Source organism: Ursus arctos, unplaced genomic scaffold (assembly GCF_023065955.2).
Source record: "Ursus arctos isolate Adak ecotype North America unplaced genomic scaffold, UrsArc2.0 scaffold_27, whole genome shotgun sequence".
Taxonomy (NCBI): Eukaryota; Metazoa; Chordata; class Mammalia; order Carnivora; family Ursidae; genus Ursus; species Ursus arctos.
The window spans coordinates 27,357,941-27,365,883 of NW_026622952.1; positions in this window are offsets into that span (position 1 = coordinate 27,357,941).

Genomic DNA, 7,943 nt, shown 5'->3' on the forward strand with positions numbered 1-7,943 from the left:
ACCGTGGCATCTGTGCTCCCCAACTCCAGTTGGGATGCTCCTGTGATCTGCCGTGTGTGGGTGGACGGTCCCCCGTGCCCATGGAACACAGTCCCGGACGCCCAGCCAGCACCTGAAGCCGCAGAGCATGGGGAGCCCTGCAGAGCCTGCGCGCCTGGAGCAGATCACTGATGACTGAGGCGCGGTGGTGGGAGTCATGTGGACGCTGTCCCTCTCAGATACCCCCGCGTCCTGTGCAGACAGGAGAGACCAGGATGCCTGGGACAGACGGAGAGAGGGCAGTGGGAGGCCTCAGGGCACTAGCGGCCTCCGGTGTCGTGGCAGGAGGGGCCCACGGCGTCAGTGGCTGGAAGTGCTGCTGCAGAGGCCGCGAGCCCCGGGCTACTGTGGGGCTGACTTTTAACACTGACTTCCATTGAGGGTCCGTGTAGTCAGAGACCCTCCGGCAGGTTTCAGGAGCACCCACACGGCGTGCTGGGCCTCTGCTGCTTCCTCTGCCAGGGACTCCGCGAGCCCTCGCGGTCTCTCCGTGCGTCCTCCACTTGGCCGTCCAGCACTGGTAGCTCCTTCTCCGTCCCTGTCTGGTCAGCCCAGGAAGCCTTGAAAACCACTCCTGCTTTACCCCCTGTGACCCCTGGGGGCACAGGGTCCGGGTCACTTGGTGCTGTGGCTGCCCGGCGGCAGCGACAAGGACTTCTGGCACACACTGGGTCCAGATTAGGGTCTGCACTGTGCGCTGACGCAACGTGACCGTGGGATCACAGAACGCACGGGGGCCGTGACAAGCCCGGTGCCCTGGTCGAGGGGTTGGAGCGATGAGGCTGTGTTTGGAGGTAAACATGCAGGCTTGCCAGGTGCTACTTCTATTAACAGGGCTTTAAATTCAAACCCTTCCTCTTCCAAATACTTTATTTTTGAGATGAAGTATTGGTGGCACCTTTCTGGCGACAAGACGGCGGCACCCACACTACGTAGTTATGTTGCCGGAGCACAGGCATGTGGTCTCTGGCTTTGTTCCTGAGCGCGTGCAGGCCCTCCTGCTTCGTGCCCCGGAGCTTTCTGTGCGCGAGTGTGAACGCAGCGCTATGGACCGTCCTCTTCAGAGAGCCTGGTCTCCTCGTGGTTGAGGGCTGGCTTTGGAGGGTATTCATCCTCCTTGACCAGCGTCTTCGGCTCTGCTGGGAACATGACAGACGCAGCCTCTCCGGCACGAGCCTCCTCCGGGGTCTGTGTGCTGGCCACGCATGCAGGGGCGCTGTGAGGCGTCAGGTGCCGTAGCAGAACCGGCGCCATGCGGCTGTTCCTCCTCCACTGCCTCACAGGTGGAAGGCCGCTCGTGTGTCCATCGTGGCACCTTCCACCTGTGGCTCTCCTTCCCTTTTCACCTTGTGTGACACGCAGTCCGACAGTGACTAACATAGTAGCTGACTGGGCTATTTCAAAATTTAGATAGATTTATTTACACACTTAAAAGTAAACTTTTAACATGACATTTCAACCCTAAATGCTATCAGCATCCATTTCTAAAAATGAGAATGTTACCGGCACAACTAACAGAATTACTGATTCTCTACTGATACACATACGCAGATTTTTCCAATTGGCTGGAAAATGTCTTTTTAGCTCCTTTTAACTTTTTCCTCAAAACCAGGATATGGTGTATGAACTGTGTCTGGCTCCGTCAATACGGCATAAATGTTAAATACGGTAAGTTAGGGATTAGGTGTCCTCACAGCAGTGGAGGCAGGGTTGAAGGCCAGCCGGCCCTGCTGGTACCTTGGGAATCGCTCCCCTCGTGTCATCCAGCTGCCTCCCTGTACGGTTTGTCGGACAACCCCCCGAGGTTCTGATCAGCTCGCGAGGCCCTTTCAACCTCTGCCTCTTAGTCCACAATCTCTCCCGTGTGTCCCGCAGCAGCTGCTGCACTGAGCAGCACCTTGAGTGGAAAAATTTATGCAATTAACATGGTTTTCCAGAATTGCAGGTGAGATCTGTCATTTGGGGATAAAGCCTGGGTAGAATTTCAGCTTCCCAAATAAGTGCTTATTATTGATCTCTTTGGGATTACTTCTATTAAATGTAATTTCCTTAGTAAGTCAAAATTCGTGTTGGGATTTTAGGAAAATCTTTATAGGATTTAAAAGTACAAAGTTTAGATAATTTAACTATTTTCAAGAAAGCTGAACGAGTCTGGAAGCAGAGGGGATAATGGGAAATACCATTCACTCATTGGAGTTTTGAGAAGTGAGGTTTGTTCTTCCTTTGGAGTCTAGAATTTCAAAAGTCTCCTCCCAGGCGACTTCAGAACTGGTGCAGGAGGTGAGCCAGACACACCAAGATGCCAACAAGTTCTGTTCTGTAAGAAGTCTTCAAAGCTCAACACTCAGAAGCAGCACATCAGAACGCCCGCTTTCCTGAGGAACCAGTGAGGAGAACCCATTCGTCAGGAGGTACACAACTCCAGATGCTCTAGGAGGGCATCATATCCTCATATTTCTCTCCCTTAATGTTTGGGAGCTTAGGTGTCTTCAGAAGTAACATAAAATACTGGGGAAATCTATCTAAATATGAATAATTACCTCAAGTAGAATTATGGGTAGCATTTAAAATTTTCTGTGTATTGGCTTTTAAGAAAGCTTTTTACAATGAACATCTGTTACTTTTGTAATAAAAAAAAAGGTTAACAGCCATTTTTAAAAGTAAAATGGAAAGTATCAGATATACAAAAGAAAAATGTAAGTAATAGGCTGGCAAAACTACAGCCTGCTGGCCCAATTTGGGCCACCACCTGTTTTTTCATGGCCCATGAGAATTATTTTTACATTTTTAAATGGTGAAAAAACTTAAAAAGAATCCTATATCATGACACATGGAAAGTATCTGAAATGCACATTTCTGTTTCAGTAAAGTTTGACGGCAGCACAGCATGCACACTCGTGGACAGGATGCTTGCATTATGGTGTTGCCGCTGAGCGAGCATAACAGGGGGCACGTGGCCCACAAACCCCAATATATTTACAGAACAAATTTGCTGAGCCCTGGTATAAACTCCTGTGTGTACCCATCCTTCTAGCCTCAGTGATGATCCGATCTTACTTTATCTAGGTACTCCTGAGTGATGGAAGTTAAAGTCAATCCCAGACATCCTATAATTTCATCATCTTCACGTTGTTTAAATAAAACACAGCTGAGAATTCATCAAGAAGATACAATAGTTACGAACATACCTGCAGCAAACAGTGACAGAATTGAAGGAGGAAATAGGCAGCTCCAGGGTAGCAGTAAAGACATCAATACTCCACTTTCAATAAGGGATAAAATCCACCAAGTGATAATTTATCATACACATTAATAGAATGAAGGGGAAAACATGATCATTTCCGTTGATGCAGAAAAAGCATTTGATAAAAATATTCAACTAACTCAGGATAGAAGGAATCTGCCCTTACTAAGGGACATATAAAAAGCCCAAACTAACCTTCTTGGTGACAAAAGATTGAGATTTTCCTCTAAGGTCAGGAACGAGACAAGGATGTCCACTCCCCCACTCCTATTACACATCGTACTACAAGTCCTTGCCACAGCAACTAGGCAAGAAAAAGAAAAGGCATCCCAACTGTCAGAAGTAAAATTATCTGTTTATAGATGATGTAATCTTATTTGTAGAAAACCCTGAAGATTCTACCCAAAATATCCCAAAGAAACCAAAAACCACCACCAAAAAGTAGAATAGACAAGCTCAGGAAAGTTGCAGAATACAAAATCAATATTAAAAACAACAGTTGTGTTTCTATATACAAACAATGAGAAATTGCAAAGGGAAGCTAAAATCCCATTTACGACAGCAACAAAGAATAAAAAATAGGAATAAACTCAGCCACAGAGGCTAAAGTATTGTACACTGAAAACTATAACGTGGCTTAAAGCAATTAGAGCAGACACAGATAAACGGAAAGACCTACTGTGCTTGTGAGCTATATTATTATTAAGATAAAACCACCACCCAAGGTGATCTATAGACTGAATGCGCTCATCAAAATCTAGTGGTTTATGCAGAAATAGAAAAAAATCCTAAAATTTACGTGGACTCTCAAGGGATCCCAGATAGCCAAAACAATCCTGAAAAAGAATAAAGTTGGAGGACTCACATATCCTGATTTCAGAACTCACTATGAAGCTACAGTGATGAAAACAGTTTGGTCCTATCATAAGAACACATAGACACACAAACCAATGGGACAGGACAGGGAGCTTGGAAATAAACTGTCACATACCCAATCATGATTTTCAACAAAGGTGCCAACACCATTCAGTGGGGGGAAGGGCAGTGTTTTCAACAAATGGTTCTGGGAAAACTGGATGTCCACACGTGAAAGAATGAAGTTGGGCCTTACCTTACACCATACACAAGTATTAACTCAGTGGACCAAAGGCTTAAACATAAAAGGTAAATAAAACTAAAAGTTGGGGGTAAAAACAAAGATTCGTGACCTTGGATTTGTCAGTCATCTCAGCTAGGAGACCAAAAGGTCAGCCAACAGCAGGAAAAAGGGAAATTGGCTCCATCAAATTAACACTTACATGTATCAAGGACACAACAGTAAAAAGGCAATCTTCACAATGGGGGAAAATATCTTCCACTCACATACCTGTAAGGAGTTGGTATTTAGAATATGCAGGGAATTCATGCAAACTCAACAACAAAAACACATATTGACTAAAAAAATGGGAACAGTACTTAAATAGGTATCTCTCCAAATATGACACACAGCTGGCCAACAGACACATGAGAAGGTGCTCCAGACCACTAATCACCACAGAGATGCAAATCCAAACCACCGAGACACCACCTCACGTCGTTAGGATGGTTACCGTACAGTAAACCCCAGAAAACAGTGTTGGCAAGAACGTGGAGAAACCCGAGCGCCTGTGCACTGTTGGGGTGTAGCACGGTGCAGGATTGTGGAACACGGTGTAGCAGTTCCTCAAAACATGATCAGCATGGAATTAGCATCTGATCCACCAATTCTGCTTCTGGGTATTTATCCAAAGAAGTGAAAGTAGAGTCCTGCAGAGATACTTACTTGCACACCCATGTTCACAGCACTCAAGTGGAAGCCACCCAGTGTCTCCACGGATGAACAAAACAAAATGCAGTCCATCCATGCACCAGAACATGACTCAGTCCTAAAGTTAGGAAATCTTGAGACGGGCCACAGCATGGATGGACCTGAGGACACGATTTGAAGTGAAACAAGCCAGTCACAAAAGGACAAGTACTATATAATTCCAGGTATATTCTGCATCCAGGGTAGTCAAATCCATTGCATTCAGATGATAGATGGTAGGAGCCAAGTGTGGGGGACTGGAAGTAAGTGTCTAATGGGGATAGATGGGCGCCCAGGGCAGGCAGGTCCTAATGGCCTTCCTGGTGCCCTGTGCAAGCCCCCAGGCATTTCACTGAGCAGTGTCTGATGCACGAGGTAGGAATAAGGGTGGAGGGTGGGGTCAACCAAATGTTTAAAGCAGAATTAACACCAGTCCTTCACATATTCTTCCCCTAAAACAGTAGAGGGACCACTTCTAAGGCAAGCTCATCCTACGTCTGCCAAGACGTCTTCAGCCTGACACCAAAACAAGACAAAGACAGCACAATAAAGTACCGACTGACATCTATGAAAAAGCCTCAGTGTAATACCAGCAAACCAAAACCAACAACTCAGTACAAAAAGGACAATTTACCACCACAACCAAGTGGGATTTCAGCCCAGAATGCAAGGATGGTTCAACGTACAGAAAACCACCAATGTGGGGCCCCGGGCTGGCTTAGTCGATGAAGCGTGTGACTCTTGATGTCAGGGTTGTGAGTCTGAGCCCCATGCTGGGTGTGGAAATGACTTAAAATCTTGAAGGAAAAAAAAATCAACTGATGGCATACACCACACAAGCAGGATGAAGGATGAAACCACATGATCTCAACAGATTCAGAATAAACATGATAAAATCCAATACTCTTTTATCATTAAAAAAATCCTCCAAAGAGTACGACCGGAGTTAAGCCCCAACCTGATAAAGGCGGCTACAGAAAGCACACAGCCAACCTCACACTCACAGAGGAAAGACGAAGCGTTCCCTCGATAGGAAACATGACAGGTGTGTGTGTGCTGCTGGCTCAGCACCACAGGCTCCAGCCCGGGCCGTCACGGCACCCAGACTCAGGCTGCGTGTAGCCACTCGTGAGGAATCTACACAACGACCACTACATTGAGCTCAGCAGGGTCACGGGTCACAAAACACACCAGCATTTTACGTGGGTGTTTGTCTAGTATTCTAAGGGCAGCATTTATGGCACACGTTGTATGCAGTCAGATCTTAAATGTTGTCCTAAAGCAAACCTAGTTCCGGGTACAGAGTCAACAGTACCATGTGGTGAGGTGTTACAGAGACCACCTCAGTCCTCTGTGTCCACACACTGGGTGAGAAACATCTTTTTGTGCCTCAAAAGGGGCAAGGGGAGGCTGCATCTGGATGGGTTTCCTGGCAGGCAACGCCTACTGGGGCCCGCCAGGTGCACGTCCCATCTTGGGCATAACCAGACACCTCGGTCTAGCTCTGTCAGGGACTGAAGGCACATGAGACATGCTGCGGGGTCTCCAGCTCACAGTGTCCTTGACTCTCCCTGTCCTGACCTCTGGCAGGCCCCCCAACAGACCTGTATTCACAAATATCATTCCGTGTGTGAATTCATGACGATTCTGCGTCTCATCCCTTCCTGTAGGTGACTGATGGCTGCCTTGATGCCGTCTGTCTTCTGCTTAGCCTGCAGCCTCTACTCATTTCCTGTCTCTTCCCTGACGCCACCAAGAAAGCTGCCACTGTCCCCAGCTCGGCCAGGCCTCCCGTGCACCCCTGAGCCTCACATACCGCTGGGCCTCTTGTGCACCTGCAATAGGTGCGAGCGGAGCAGAACAGCTGTGCTCCCCTCTGTGCTACCAACACGTGTTTGGGGAAAATGAGCTCAAACTTCAATGTCTTTTTAAGAAGAAATTAACACCCCAAAAGACCAATACTGAAAACAGGCAAAGGACACACAGTAGATATCTTACCAAAAAAACACAACAGTCGATAATCCAAAGAAATGTGGACACACCTTGTCCTACTTAGGAAAACAGCACCAGGGGAAAGGACTCCATGGCAGCCATCTTTGGGGAGCTTGGGGGCTCCCCATGCCGCCACTCAGGAAGATCCTGACAGCTCCTGTTCACAGGGGCAGTCCAGACACATCCTCAAACGTGTGACACTGTCACCTGGGTCCCGCTCCTTGTTTGTCTCAAAGGGTTGATGAGCCACACACAAGCTGCTGACAGCCCCACTCGTCAGTGTCTCTGGCGACAGCATGAATCGGCAGCACCCTGCCGGCCACGACGGTGTGCAGCCAAGAAAACCCATGTTTTCAAACATGCTTTTGAAAACACGACTGGTTGTTGAACAGAAAGGGTAAACAGGAGAAGCCCCTCCTGCAACTACAGATACCCTGGACTCCACACCGCGTCCAGAGGGAAGCACATTGCTGGCCCTCAGTACCAGGTCAGCACAGACAATGATACTGAAAATCCAGAATCTTTATTTACAAATACGCAAAACTGCAAACCATTTTAATATGCTTAGAAGAAGAAAAACTTAGAGGAGGAAGGAGAAATGATCTGTGGGGGTTCACACTGCTCTCCCACAGCAAGGGGCTGGGAACTGCTCTTTGTAGCAGGAACAGTGGTCTCGGGGGGCAGGGTGGGGGACTTGTATATTCTTTTATAACACCTTTAATTTCAAAATTATCTAAAATAGACATGCATTATTTTAAAAATAAAACAATCTTTTAAAGGTTTAAATCAACAATATCAAAACCACGGACACGACTTTTTCAAGAAGATGCAAAATCGATGAAG